General features: G+C 43.8%; 1 protein-coding gene across 11 annotated transcripts in view; it reads left to right on the plus strand.

Moving 5' to 3' along the window:
* The first annotated feature begins 6,407 nt into the window (after nt 1-6,407).
* The window catches only part of MBNL1 (muscleblind like splicing regulator 1), a 206,010-nt gene continuing 197,148 nt past the window's right edge, over nt 6,408-15,269 (plus strand). For 10 of the 11 annotated variants that reach the window (XM_066599981.1, XM_066600006.1, XM_066600038.1 and 7 more), the window contains exon 1: nt 6,408-6,555. The gene's annotated coding sequence lies outside the window, so the exon portion shown is untranslated. Of the gene's footprint in view, nt 6,556-7,239; nt 7,387-15,269 lie in introns of those variants that run through there. The other variant, XM_066599998.1, reaches the window with a different exon arrangement.

The following is a 15,269-nucleotide window of genomic DNA, read 5'->3' on the forward strand; positions in this document are numbered from 1 at the left end:
AAGAAATTATTTTGGACAAACAGAACTAAAAACAGAAGAATCTCAGAAATTATTATTACTCAGCAAAAATTCCATGGCAAAAACCAAAAACCCATGACAAATCAGAAAATTCCATGACATTTCCAGATATTCCATGACTTTCCTCAAATTCCAGGTTTTCCATGACGCGTATGAACCCTGTTGTTGTGCATTTTACCTCAAAAAATGAAGGCATAATCCGTGACTCAGTCTTAGGAGACAGAAAATGTATTTATTACCCGAGCACACTTCATTGAAGGCATGTGTACAATGTTCTGGGGAAGTCTGGATTATCTCTTTGTAATTCAGAGTATTGATTCAGCACTAGACATCTTGCCTGTTATCTAGGGTCAAGAAGCAGCACTTGCTGTAGTCTTCTCTTCCTTGACCTATTAGCCTTCAGCTCTTCATCAATGTTGCCCATATTTGCTGCTTCTTTGGTCTCTTTTGCCATCTTCAATACTGCATTTTAATGCAAATACGCCCCTTGTGAACATATCCCTAAGATGTACTAAGAGTACTTAGTTGGTATTGATGTGCACTTATAATGGGTCCTTTCGCATATTGAATACCGGAATTTGCAGCAGAATTTACCACCATGCAGAAAAATTCACACCAAAACCTGCATGTCCAGCGCATAGGTTTTTATGCAGAATTGCAAATGGCTTAATTCTGCCAGCAATTCCACATCAAAATATTTAGACCTGCGGATTTCGGTGCAGATTTCTATAGCAGCAAATTCTGGCTCTGGTGAAAAAGCTGTAACCCTAAACTTTTATCTGTATTGTATTTTATTATACAACTACCCTGTTTCCCTGAAAATAAGACATACCCTGAAAATAAGACATAGCATGATTTTCCAGAATTTTTGAGGATGCAAAATGATTTTTCAGGCTTTTTGAGGATGCTTGAAATATAAGCCCTACTCCAAAATTAAGCCCTGCTAACAGTTAATAAAAAAAAGTCAATTTAAATAGTGTCCAGGCAGCTATACATGTAAAAAAGTTAGACCTTTTTGAACAAAAATTAATATAAGACACTGCCTTATTTTTGGGGAAACACGGTATCAGTGGTTCAGTGAGGGCTTAAACAGACGAACATGAAATGCCGCGATTAGGTGCACCGGTAAATTCCCACGCACAGAGTAGAACCCATTGCTTCCACTGAATTCATTCAGACCTGTTTTTCTGCATATTGCACACAAAAGACCTCCATAGAGTTTCTGCCCGCAGGGCTAGAAACACAGCATATACCCACGATTACCAGCACCTTATTGGCCACATTAGCCTTTTAAATCAGTGTGGGGTGCACAGGTGCAAGTGTATTATGTTACACGCTCGTCCGTTGAACCTAAGGCCGCCTGCACACGAACTTGTTGGAATTCGATTGTGTATCCAGCTGTCGTCTGCACACACCTGTATTTAATCTGTATGTGGATGGGACATGCGCAGTACCGATTTTTATTTTTTAACAATCCCTGATTTTCCTGCACCGTCAATAGCAATGAAGGGCCGCCGGTCGGATGGTTTTCATGGACTTCAATGGAAGCTGTCCGCACGGAAATAGAACACACTGCGATTTTTTTTCCTCAAGCGGAAATTGCTGTCCACTTGTGTAAGCGGATGTGCAAATGTTCTATTCTTGCTAATGGGTGCGGAATGCCGCGGATCATCCGCACAAGTGACGATCACGGATTCTGCAATCCAAATCCGGCCGTGTGCAGCTGGCCTAGCAGCAACAAACCGCTAGTTTGCTTGCTTAGGGCAGTTTGGAGAGTATAGAAGCACATTTACAACAGCAGCCAGATACTCAATGCTCTTATCTGGCATCCAATAAACCCTGTTCAAGCTGCACTAGTTGTAAAGGGGAAGTGAAAGCTGAAATAAGTATGGAAAGCTACCCCTTGGAGCCCTCAGGTAAGGAAGTTCTTTGTCAGGAGTGATAACAATTAACCATTCACTATCTAAACAGCTGGACTTGCTGAGTGAAGTAATGGTGACAAGGTCCTCTGATAATGAGATTAGTGAAACAGCAGTCATTTCTCCTGCCACTGGGATCACAGATGACAAATTACTCCCCTCTATTCTCCAGGCATATGGTGCTAACACCGAATTGCCAGTGACCTTTAATGACAAGTATTTGGAGTCTGGATGTTATAGTGAGATGTTAATCAGTGTAGAATGTAAGGTACGTACAGCCCAGACAGAAGTATTCATCTTTATAAAATATCTATGTTAATGCTTAAGTCACATTCTAGGTGTCATAAAGCAATGCTGCAAATAGAGATGAACAATCTTCTGGACTCTTGTTTCTCATGAATAATGGAGTGCAGTTTTCGTCAACTCAGTGATGGATTATAACAGTGAAGTAGAGTGAAACTTTCTGCAGTGTGATAAAAGAATTAGAAGAATTAGATAAATTATTGCCTGGGGAATAGGAGAAATTGCACTCCATGTTAATGACTGTCTGGTTTAGAAAATGCAGATTCAAGTATCGTTTTAGGAAAATCTACGTTAAAATAGGGTGTTGTCCTGTTCAGGACCAGCTATTAGAAAAAACAGATAGCAACTACAAGAGCATCCCTCACTCTGGAGGTTCCAACTTACCTCTGTAAACCAGTTGATTTCTGTGAACACTGTGTAATGCATTATTTCCCCTGTGGTGGTGCTGCAGGAGAATTCAACACTTGCTTCCGAGTGCCTTCAGGGACTACAGCAGTGGCTCACCTTGTTATCAATATCCCATCAGAGGACCCTTCTAACAAAAATGAATAGTATTACATACTAACATAGTATGTTAGGCTGAATGAAGACAATGTCCATCTAGTTCAGCCTGTTTCAACCCCTAGGTGATCCAGAGGAAGGCAAAAACCCCCAAGAGGCAGAAGCCAATTAGCCCATTCAGGGGAAAATTCCTTCCCGACTCCGTAATGGCAATCATAATAATCCCTGGATCAATCTTTGATCGTTCCTACATAAATCTAAGACCCGGAACTACAAACTCGCTGGTCACCTAATGTCTATATCCTGTAATATCCTTCTACTCAATAAAGACGTCTAGTCCCTTTTAAACTCATCAATGGATTTTGCCATCACCACGTCCTTAGCAGAGAATTCCACAGTCTCACTCCTCTTACAGTAAAGAACCCCCTTCTGTGTTGGTGATGAAACCTGCTTTCTTCTAGGTGTAGCGGATGCCCTTTTGTTACAGACGCAGTCCTTGGTATAAACAGATCATCTTGTCTGTCAAAAGAGAAGAACTCCTGTAAAGTCTACTTCAACAATGGACAACTTTCTTTAAGCTTAAAATACATAACACAGCAAGTAGGTCATCTGGATCCAGTGTGGCTTAAGGTGGGCATACACATGAGGAACCTGTTGTCCGATTGCTTGTTCAACTAAAAACTACCTCTCCCGATTTCCCTACACACCTCCATGCTCAGATCAATCAAGCATGCATCTACCCTCAATAGTGGAGGGGAGAAAACTGATGCCAGCCTACTCTGACAGCATTTTTCTTCCAAGAGAACAATATAGATTGTGATGGTTAGACGACTGGGTCGGAGCTTCTCCAAAATCACAGGTCTTGTAGAGTATTTCCAGAATACAGTCATTAGTGCCCACCAAAAGTGTTCTATGGACGGCTAACCAGTAAATCAGCAACAGCATCATTGGTACTCAAGGGTCATTGATGTTCGTGGGGACTAAAGGCTAATCCATCTGGTCCAATACCACAGAAGAGCTACTGTAGTACAGATTGCTGAAGAATTTCATGCTGGCTATATTAAAAAGGTGTCAGATCACACATATAATGTGTATGCAGTTTTCTGGTAGCTGCAGATTGGTCCAAGATCCCATACCGACTTCTGTTCATCACTAAAAGTGTCTACAATAAGCATTTGAGCATCAGTAAAAGAACAAAGAAGAACGCGAACACATGGGACTGTATCTTAATATTAAGAAAGCAAAGCTGCTGACAACAGCAAGTAATGTTGTACCACTCATAACAATCGACAATGAAGAAATTGAATCAGTCCAAGATTTCACTTTCCTTGGATCCAAGATCGACCACAGTGGTGAATCAGGGCCTGAAAGCAAATGAAGAATCAGCCTTGGCCGTAGTGCAATGCAAGGAATGGCAAAGATATGGAAAAGCCTTCAGCATTAGAACAAAGATCCGAATAATCAATTGAATCATCTTCTCAATGACTACATATGCATGCGAAAGCTGGACACTCAAGAAAGTAGACAGAAGAAGGATGGAGGCCTTCGAGCTGTGGTGCTGGCGGCGTATGCTGCTCATACCATGGACAGAGGTGGTCACAAATAAGGCATCCTTGACTGTGTCAGACCAAAAGTATCACTAGAAAGCAAAATCGCCAAGCAACGGCTTTCATACTTTGGTCATGTCATACGAGCCAATTCTCTTGAAACAACATTAATGCTCAGCACAGTCAGTGGGTCCAGAAGAAGAGGACGCCAAAGAACATGCTGGCTAGACACAATCAAGGTTCACACGAACATGACTGGAAAATCTGAAGGAAGCGGCCAACGACTGAACAGATAAATCATCATCATTAATAGAACATGATACTCTGGTCTGATAAATCACATTTGGTTTTGCCTCATCTGGGTGAACAGGTTTGTATATGTTGCTTTTCTGGGGGAGAGATTGCACCAGGGTTCACAACATGGAGAAGGCAAGTTAGTAGAGGCAGTGTGATGCTCTGGGAAATGGTCTGCTCAAGACCTTAGTTCCTGTTATTCATGTGGATGTTACTAAGACACGTGCCACCAATCTAAATATTGTTGCAAACCAAGTACAGATGTAGCAAAGTTAACTCTGATAACTTGTTGCAACAGTTGTCTTAACACAACAAAGTCATTGGAAAGCAATTGAAAAGGTAAAGTGTGGCACAGAACTTTCTACATCCATACACCCCTTCGCGGCAATGGTAGTCCCTAATGGCAGAGGTCTCTTTCAGCAGGACAATGCATTCTGCCAGACTGCAAAACATTTTCAGGAAGCGTTTGAGGAACATGATGAAGAAATCATGGCATTTATTTGGTCTCCAAATTCCACAAATTTCATATGTGGGATGTACTAAAAATACAGTGTTCGATCCATGGGCAACACACCTCATAACCCATGTGACTTAAAAGATCTGCTGCTAATGTCTTCATGCCGAGTAACACAGGACATCATTAGCGGTCTCGTAGAGTCTATACCTCAACAGGTCGGAGCTATTTTGGTAGTCCAATAGGGACGAGGGGGGGGGGGGGGGGGCTATATAATATTTGGCAGGTGGTTTTAATGTTATAACCGACTAGTTAATAATTCATATGCATGGTGGCACTATATGGGTCACACAAGCTCCTAGGAGATAGCTGCCAGGATAGGTTGATTCAATCCAATTGCTTTCATTCCTAGTATCGAACATGTCTGTCTAAACCTTTATTTCAGCTTTGTCCGGAGTCATTATTTAAAAATCTACAGTTCAATGCACATCCCCTTGGAGACCTGACCTTAATCTACCCGTATCTAGATTTTTAATGTATTGTCTATGTTTGTCTAACTTGCCATCTTTCTTTTTTCTAGCCTTCATATATGATTTACTTTTCCTTCTGACATGTTTAAAGCTTCTGGACTTCTGTAGAAAAATAGTAACTTATTGGCTTAGCAGAAATATGACAATGTAACATTTTTGGGGCACAGGTCTTCTTTTTTTTGGTCAGGCAGATGTGCTTCATTGTAAAACATCTTGTTTACTTTACTATCCATGCTGAATTTGTATGTTTAGTGTAATGACTGTAAACGCCATATCTTGTTCTGACTTTTTGCTCCACTTCTGAGTGATCGAATTAAAACTTTGCTAATAACTTTGAAACTTTTCTATGCAAGATTGTTTCTTTGACCTCTTTCCCTGCTGAATAAACTTGCACGCTGCATTTTCTTCTGACAAGCAGCCCTTCTGAATCCCTAACAGAACGCTTGTGACTTTGTACGACATTTGCAATGTAATACTGCTCTGAGGTTATGATGTTATGCATATAAAACGGAGCATACCATTAGTAGGCCCTACAGGGGGTTATCTCCAATATGACTTTTTGGGATTGTATGTCTACGGCTGACGGATAAAACTGCAACGTAACATTATTCGGGCTGTGAAATCCATCTGTCATGTAGCGACTTGGAACACATCATACACTGGAAGAGCAGCAAAAGATATATTTTTTTTCTGCTTTCACATTCCTCAGGCCCCAGACATGAACGCCCAATGCTTCCTGGTAGGTTTTTCTGACGGAGGGGGAGGGGCAGTGCATTAAGCAAGCAAGCTAGACATTACAGATAAGAGGCTGTACAGCTATAGTATGTTCAACAGAGTGTTTTTCTCTGTCGCTGAGTGATCAGTGACTATTATAATGCTGCAGTGACATACGGATCTATAAGCCCTTTTATTTAGCATCTAATAAATAATTGACACAATGCCTTGGGTGGTCTGTACACAGTCTGCAAGACTCCTGAAAAATGTGAGAGGTAAGTTGCATTTTGCATTTACAGAACTGTATGCTAGAGGGATTGCTGAGCAGCGTGCACAGTATTGTGATATGTTGCAACCACAGATCTGGGTGCAGATTTTTACACCCTCTACATCTGCTACTGAAAAAGTAGTATGTATCTTTCTTGCAGCTGTATAACACGTCAGCTGTCTGGGAGAAGCTGGGGGGGGGGGGGGGGGGGGGGGCTGCAAGGCCACTGTATAATACTAGCATAATACTAGCAATTCTTGCACAGTCTGGTAGAAATTGGAAAAAAAAGGGACAGGTGCATGCAGCGTAAAGGGTTAAATAAAGTATATGGATCTGCTCTGTCTTGTTGAAGGGGAAGAACGTTTTAATCGAATGTGTTTTGTTCTGTCCAAAGTTCATATCTCTTCTCTGTGAGGTTAAATGGACTGCTACTGCATATAAATTATGCATGACATGTTTAACTGGGTTTCCATATATGGCTGGTAATATATTTTGGTAGAGCGTGCTTCTTGCCAAGTTTTAAAAGGTAGAAACGCCCCATGTGAATGTTTTTTTTTTATATTGTATAGAGTGTCGCAATGACAGCAAATAGGAAGGAGCTGTGACGATTGTAATTTCTTAGAACATATGTGATTTGCTTCGATAACAGCTGGTCCCACTAGAGAGAAGAAATTAGACTTTTCATATAGTTTTCCTTTAATGGAAAGGTATTTTTACTGTCAACAGCTTTTTTTCTGGGGATATTTCATCAGTCACAAGTGTGTAATGATTTTTTTAAGACTGCTGATTACCTCTTGCATTGTGGCGTCGGATGTTTGAAGGGAAGTTGAAGAAAGAGGTAGAGTATTTAAAGCCTACGTTAACTTCTCTAAAAATAGAAAAGTATAGGTGTAACTCCATGTAAATCCCCAAATTCCCATTCGCTCCATGTCACACAAATGGGGAACTAGAAAGCTGGGTTATAGAGAACTTTTTGGTGGCCTTCTTGTTCCTACCTGGTCACTGGTGGTTATCTGCCCCAGTAGGGTCAAGTTGGTTAGGGAAGGGCAATTACTTGTAGGTACAGTGCGAGGATCCTACCTAGCAATTCCCTATACCTCAGCTTCTTGGGTCCCTAAAAGTGTGACATGGAGGGTATCCGATAATAGGGGGGCTGTATGGAGTTGACTTGAAGCATCTGTAAATTATTTGTATCAATCTATTACAGCTCACCCTGGTCGAGTACATCTCACAAGTAATAAAAGGGATCACAAACAGCATCAAAGTATATGGGTTTTCATGTTACAGTTGCTACCCTGTGTAATTACAGATTACAAATGTATAGCTGAGCCTTTGTAACTTTGAAGCTGTCCTTTATAGACCGTCTGGTATTAAGGCAAAGGACAGATCATGCTCTAATAGTTTGTCTATTAAGGGAATTGCTTTCAAAGAGAGAGAAGGATCTAAGCTAGAAACATACTGTTCATATGAGGAGAACCATAATGGTTAATGTGTTTGTTTAACCTTTATGTATTCTTTTTATATTTGTTTTTAAAAAATTGATACAAAATTGTAAATATTGAAATAGCAATGTAATATAAACATATAGATGCCATCAAGTTTAGAGATCAACATCTTGAACATATTAAAGAATAGAAATGATAGCTTTAGTATGGTTTACATTAAGTAAATGATGTAATCAATAATCCTACCTGGATGTTCTTCAACATATGTTATGATTTTTTTATTTCTCCATTATAAATAAAGGTGACTGTATTGCAATTTGTTATATATCCTCTGTAGAAGTTTGGTCTGAGGGACTTAAGCTATAAAAACGTGTCACCTGTTTCCATAGAATCTATACAGGGCTAGAGAGGCATACTCAGAAGTTCATAGTATGTACATATGGTGTGTCTATAGATGCAAACATGAGCTTCGTGTGGCACAGTGTTAGGGCAGCAGAATGCAGTCCTAAGCTCTCGCTCACGACCTGAAGGTTTAGGTAGCCGGCTCAAGGTTGACTCAGCCTTCCATCCTTCCGAGGTCGGTAAAATAGGTACCCAGCTTGCTGGGGAAGGCAAACCACCCCACAAAAACAGTCTGCCAAGAAAACATCACAATGTGACGGTCACGACTCGTACTTGCACCAGGGGACTTTGCCTTTACCATAGACACAAACAGTGCTGTGCCAAGTCGCTACAGTCTTGAGGACCAAATTGCTGGAGAGATGCTAATCCAATCATAATTGACTCCTAACCCCGTAACAAGCCCTTGCACCCTAGTTTATAAAGGTTTTGTGAAACAATTCCCTGGGAGACATTTATATTGGCTATAGCAGAAACAGTAAATGATCATTTTGTTAAATCAAATAAATCAGACAAATCTATTAATATGTGGCAAGACCCTTTTTTTTATCAGAAGAGAACACTGCCCTAAAGTTACCATATATATAACATTGCATTTAATTTTTTAAGCCCTGTAAGCAGAGGCATAACTTGAAGCTTCTGGGCCCCAATTCAAAACCTGTAACAGGGCCCCAACTATAATGCTTTATTCATAGTACTGGGCTCCCTGTATGGAGAAGAGAGGCCTTATGGGCCCCCTAAGGCTCCTGGGCCCGGGTGCAATCGCATCCCCTGCTTCTCCTATAGTTACACCAGTGCCTGTAACTACACCAAAAAGCCGAGATGCCCCCTCATATTTACTCTTACAGAACTTTTGAAAATAGTTGATTGAGGTTACCACAAGAGTCTTCTTTTACTCCAGAAACAGTACTGATCTTGTTCATGGGTTATATATGGGATTGCAATATAATTCTATTATTTATGGTGCTAAAATACAATACCATACACAGTCCAAGGTCGAAAATTCAGCTGTTTCTCATCATAGATAAATGCTTTGTTGGGGTAGTTCAGAGAGGTGTAGCTTCAGTGGGTGCAGAAGATGTGGTTGCAACTGGGTCCTTGAGACTTATGGAGCTTATAAGGTTTCTGTTCCCCTATAAGAAGAAACGAATACTATAAATGAAGCATTATGTTGTTATAGAGGTTGTGTTACAAATTTTGTATTGGGGTGCAGCAGTTTCAAGTTATGCCTCTGACTGTACCTAAGCCTGCCATATCATGAAAGTTACCTTATAGATATGCTATCTATATATATATATATATATATATATATATATATAGACAGCATATCTATATAGGTGTGTGTGTGTGTGTGTGTGTGTGTATATAGGCAAAATATATGTGTTGGTGCTCATACCCCCTAATACTAATATTTTAAGACCCTAGCAACACCTCTGGTTGCTAGTCCTGCATCAGTGGCCCACTCGGTGGACCATGCAATGCAACAAGAAGTTTTAAGCAAACCGCAGTAAGCCCATGAGCCTTTAGCTATACCCCTGGTAGTTCAAAGAGATTAAATCTATGGTCTCCATCTGAAAACCATCTTTGAGTTTGCCATTGAGGTTTCCTGTAGGAGACAAGTCACCACATAACAGCCACCCTCCTCAGGACCCTTCTACCTAAGAACTCATTACTTGTTGACCTAATTAATTGATTGGATGGCCATGACAATATCTCTCTCAGGACAATTTTACTTTACTTTACTGGCCTCCTACCTTCCTTTATGTCCACTCTTCTGGATGTTCCCATCTGTTATACCTTTCCTAACCACATTAAATAGGATCTCAGGGACTGTAACATGGGTAGCCCATATATAAGATAGTCCATGATGTTTGCTTAGTGGGGGTACCTCGCAATTTAGCAAAATGTTGTTTACATAGGCACAGCAGCTCATCCAATTCCCTTTAATGTGCTGATCACAATCTATCAAAAATGGATAACCTATCCTATGGATATGTTAAAATCATGGAAAACCCCAGCTCTGATTACTAGTTATTGGTAAAACGCACATACATTTCTGTTTTGCCCAAGAACAAAACTTTCTGTGACCTGGCAGCCAACTTATGTGATGCATAATGTGCAAGAATAAAACACCTCCTCCTGAGTTATTTTGAATGTTTATTTAAGAAGACGAAGAAAAAAATTTGGAAGAACATATCCAGACCTTCAATTTTGTGTGATTGTTTTAACACTTCTCCAAAATAGCTCATGAATACTACTTTGGAAAGCTGAGCTGTCAGAGCAGTAAATGATGTCATGCCCAAAATTCTTTGCACTGAAAACATTGGCTGGTGGCAGCGTGGGGACCATCTGGCCTTCCAAATTTGCAGTTTTCCTTGGCCATTTTATGCATTACTTTGAAGGCCGATTTCACACTGACATATGCACAATGGCGCACAACTTAGCGCAACGTTTTTTGCGCTATGAACAAGGCTTTTTTTGTGCAGTATACTCCACTGCACTTTTTATCCTCGCAGGGCAGGACACAAACACACACTGATTGAAATGGCTAATTTGTCTAATGAGGTCCAGATGCGTTCTTTTTCCAGCAGAATTATGCAGTACTTCTACTTGTGTATTGCATTTGTGCATCCCCATTGACTTATATAGGGAGCTTTGGTGCACAAACATGCAGGAAAAGAGAGCATATTCTATATTTCTTTTGCGCAACCAAAATGCACACACCAAATACTGAAATAGGAATGAACCCATTGAAATCAATGGATTCTATTCTCTACGTACTGTGCACACAAATACGTCCGCATGAAGCCGACCTTAGCATTATTAGTCACAATAGCTATTATTTTAATAGTTGCAATTTTCTACCAGCTGTACTCACAGTCAAGCGAAAACAGCCATCAACTAGGAAGTATATGCTTTAGAAAGCCAATTTACCTTATTTTCCTTAAACTGTAATGACTGCTAAAAAGAAAAAGCGGGTCATTGATCTCTACCAAGTGAGCCTTATAAAAAAAATTCTGGGGAATGCAAGTAAATCTGTCTTGTCTCTGGCAATGTATTATTACTAGAGATGAGCGAACACCAAAATGTTCGGGTGTTCGTTATTCGGAACGAACTTCCCGCGATGTTCGAGGGTTCGTTTCGAACAATGAACCCCATTGAAGTCAATGGGCGACCAGAGCATTTTTGTATTTCGCCGATGCTCGCTAACGTTTTCATGTGTGAAAATCTGGGCAATTCAAGAAAGTGATGGGAATGACACAGAAACGGATAGGGCAGGCGAGGGGCTACATGTTGGGCTGCATCTCAAGTTCACAGGTCCCACTATTAAGCCACAATACCGGCAAGAGTGCCCCCCCCCCCCCCTCCCAACAACTTTTACTTCTGAAAAGCCCTCATTAGCATGGCATACCTTTGCTAAGCACCACACTAGCTACAACAAAGCACAATCACTGCCTGGATGACACTCCGCTGCCACTTCTCCTGGGTTACATGCTGACCAACCGCCCCCCCCTCCCCCCCACAGCGCACACCAAAGTGTCCCTGCGCAGCCTTCAGCTGCCCTCATGCCACGCCACCCTCATGTCTATTTAGAAGTGCGTCTGCCATGACGAGGAACCGCAGGCACACACTGCAGAGGGTTCGCATGGCTAGGCAGCGGCCCTCTTTAAAAGGGGCGGGGCGATAGCCCACAATGCTGTACAGAAGCAATGAGAAATAGAATCCTGTGCCACCGCCATCAGGAGCTGCACACGTGGGCATAGCAATGGGGAACCTATGTGCCACACACTATTCATTCTGTCAAGGTGTCTGCATGCCCCAGTTAGACCGGGCTTTTTAATTCATAGACACAGGCAGGTACAACTCCCTATTGTGAAGTCCCTGTCGACCCACAGCATGGGTGGGTGCCAGGAAGCCACCGGCGGTACATAGAAATATCCCATTGCATTGCCCAACACAGCTGAGGTAGTAATGTCGTGCGTAATACAGGTGGGCTTCGGCCCACACTGCATGCCCCAGTCTGACCGGGGTTCTTTACAAGTGGACACATGTAGGTTACACTCCGTGTGCACCTACAGCATGGGTGGCTCCCTGGAACCCACCGGCGGTACATAAAAATATCCCATTGCATTGCCCAACACAGCTGAGGTAGTAATGTCGTGCTTAATGCAGGTGGGCTTCGGCCCACACTGCATGCCCCAGTCAGACTGGGGTTCTTTAGAAGTGTACAGATGTATTAAAAACTCCGTGTGCACCTACAGCATGGGTGGCTCCCTGGAACCCACCGGCGGTACATAAAAATATCCCATTGCATTGCCCAACACAGCTGAGGTAGTAATGTCGTGCTTAATGCAGGTGGGCTTCGGCCCACACTGCATGCCCCAGTCAGACTGGGGTTCTTTAGAAGTGGACACATGTAGGTTAAACTCCCTGTGGACCCACTGCCTGGGTGGGTGCCAGGAAGCCACAGGCGGTACACAGAAATATCCCATTGCATTGCCCAACACAGCTGAGGTAGTAATGTCGTGCGTAATACAGGTGGGCTTCGGCCCACACTGCATGCCCCAGTCTGACCGGGGTTCTTTACAAGTGGACACATGTAGGTTACACTCCGTGTGCACCTACAGCATGGGTGGCTCCCTGGAACCCACCGGCGGTACACAAAAATATCCCATTGCATTGCCCAACACAGCTGAGGTAACGTCAGCTGTAATGCAGGTGGGCTAAAAATTAATTTGATTACACTGTAGGCGAGGGCCCACAAAAATTGCTGTATCAACAGTACTAATGTACATCCCAAAAATTGGCCATGGCCAGCCAAGAGGGCAGGTGAAACCCATTAATCGCTTTGGTTAATGTGGCTTAAGTGGTAACTAGGCCTGGAGGCAGCCCAGTGTAACGAAAAATTGGTTCAAGTTAAAGTTCCAATGCTTTTAAGCGCATTGAAACTTATAAAAATTGTTCTGAAAAATTATTTGAGTGAGCCTTGTGGCCCTAAGAAAAATTGCCCGTTCAGCGTGATTACGTGAGGTTTCAGGAGGAGGAGCAGGAGGAGGAGGAGGAATATTAGACACAGATTGATGAAGCAGAAATGTCCCCGTTTTGGATGGTGAGAGAGAACGTAGCTTCCATCCGCGGGTGCAGCCTACGTATTGCTTACGTATCGCTGCTGTCCGCTGGTGGAGAACAGAAGTCTGGGGAAATCCAGCCTTTGTTCATCTTGATGAGTGTTAGCCTGTCGGCACTGTCGGTTGACAAGCGGCTACGCTTATCTGTGATGATTCCCCCAGCCGCACTAAACACCCTCTCCGACAAGACGCTAGCCGCAGGACAAGCAAGCACCTCCAGGGCATACAGCGCTAGTTCAGGCCACGTGTCCAGCTTCGACACCCAGTAGTTGTAGGGGGCAGAGGCGTCACCAAGGATGGTCGTGCGATCCGCTACGTACTCCCTCACCATCCTTTTACAGTGCTCCCGCCGACTCAGCCGTGACTGGGGAGCGGTGACACAGTCTTGGTGGGGAGCCATAAAGCTGGCCAGGCCCTTAAAGACTGTTGCACTGCCTGGGATGTACATGCTGCTCGATCTACGCACATCCCCTGCTACCTTGCCCTCGGTACTGCGCCTTCTGCCACTAGCGCTGTCGGCTGGGAATTTTACCATCAGCTTGTCCGCAAGGGTCCTGTGGTATAGCAACACTCTCAAACCCCTTTCCTCTTCGGGAATCAGAGTGGGCAGGTTCTCTTTATACCGTGGATCGAGCAGTGGGTACACCCAGTAATCCGTCGTGGCCAGAATGCGTGCAACGCGAGGGTCACGAGAAAGGCATCCTAACATGAAATCAGCCATGTGTGCCAGGGTACCTGTACGCAACACATGGCTGTCCTCACTAGGAAGATCACTTTCAGGATCCTCCTCCTCCTCCTCCTCCTCCTCAGGCCATACACGCTGAAAGGATGACAGGCAATCAGCCGGTGTACCGTCAGCAGCGGCCCAAGCTGTCTCTTCCCCCTCCTCCTCATCCTCCTCATGCTCCTCCTCCTCCTCCTGTACGCGCTGAGAAATAGACAGGAGGGTGCCCTGACTATCCAGCGGCATACTGTCTTCCCCCGCCCCCGTTTCCGAGCGCAAAGCAGCTGCCTTTATGGTTTGCAGGGAATTTCTCAAGATGCATAGCAGAGGAATGGTGACGCTAATGATTGTAGCATCGCCGCTCACCACCTGGGTAGATTCCTCAAAATTACCAAGGACATGGCAGATGTCTGCCAACCAGGCCCACTCTTCTGAAAGGAATTGAGGAGGCTGACTCCCACTGCGCCGCCCATGTTGGAGTTGGTATTCGACTATAGCTCTACGTTGTTCATAGAGCCTGGCCAACATGTGGAGCGTAGAGTTCCACCGTGTGGGCACGTCGCACAGCAGTCGGTGCACTGGCAGCTTAAAGTGATGTTGCAGGGTGCGCAGGGTGGCAGCGTCCGTGTGGGACTTGCGAAAATGTGCGTAGAGCCGGCGCGCCTTTACGAGCAGGTCTGACAAGCGTGGGTAGCTTTTCAGAAAGCGCTGAACCACCAAATTAAAGACGTGGGCCAGGCATGGCACGTGCGTGAGGCTGCCGAGCTGCAGAGCCGCCACCAGGTTACGGCCGTTGTCACACAAGACCATGCCCGGTTGGAGGCTCAGCGGCGCAAGCCAGCGGTCGGTCTGCTGTGTCAGACCCTGCAGCAGTTCGTGGGCCGTGTGCCTCTTATCGCCTAAGCTGAGTAGTTTCAGCACGGCCTGCTGACGCTTGCCCACCGCTGTGCTGCCACACCGCGCGACACCGACTGCTGGCGACATGCTGCTGCTAACACATCTTGATTGCGAGACAGAGGAGGAG

Source organism: Eleutherodactylus coqui, chromosome 1 (genome assembly GCF_035609145.1).
Source record: "Eleutherodactylus coqui strain aEleCoq1 chromosome 1, aEleCoq1.hap1, whole genome shotgun sequence".
Classification (NCBI taxonomy): Eukaryota; Metazoa; Chordata; class Amphibia; order Anura; family Eleutherodactylidae; genus Eleutherodactylus; species Eleutherodactylus coqui.